Genomic DNA, 319 nt, shown 5'->3' on the forward strand with positions numbered 1-319 from the left:
TGTGTCTACAGAGTGTTGGTCCCTTGTGAAAAAGACATACACTTCAGATACTTTTAAACAGAGTATATTTTATATATTAAATGTGATTAGTTGAAAATTAGAGTGTTTTTTACACAATTAAGTAGAGATTATGGGATCTTTATATGTAATTTCATAATTTCTTCTATTGTCCTTGAAATGTGGTTAAAGTTTACTACCGAATACACTGACAAGCATTTATGGTAAACTAAAACTGTACTTAAAGTAATTTCTATTAAAACTTGCATGTCATGTGTTTAAATATATTTGTAATTACACATTTGTAATGATGAAGTTGCAA

Source organism: Sinocyclocheilus grahami, unplaced genomic scaffold (genome assembly GCF_001515645.1).
Source record: "Sinocyclocheilus grahami isolate Dianchi unplaced genomic scaffold, SAMN03320097.WGS_v1.1 scaffold31.1, whole genome shotgun sequence".
Classification (NCBI taxonomy): Eukaryota; Metazoa; Chordata; class Actinopteri; order Cypriniformes; family Cyprinidae; genus Sinocyclocheilus; species Sinocyclocheilus grahami.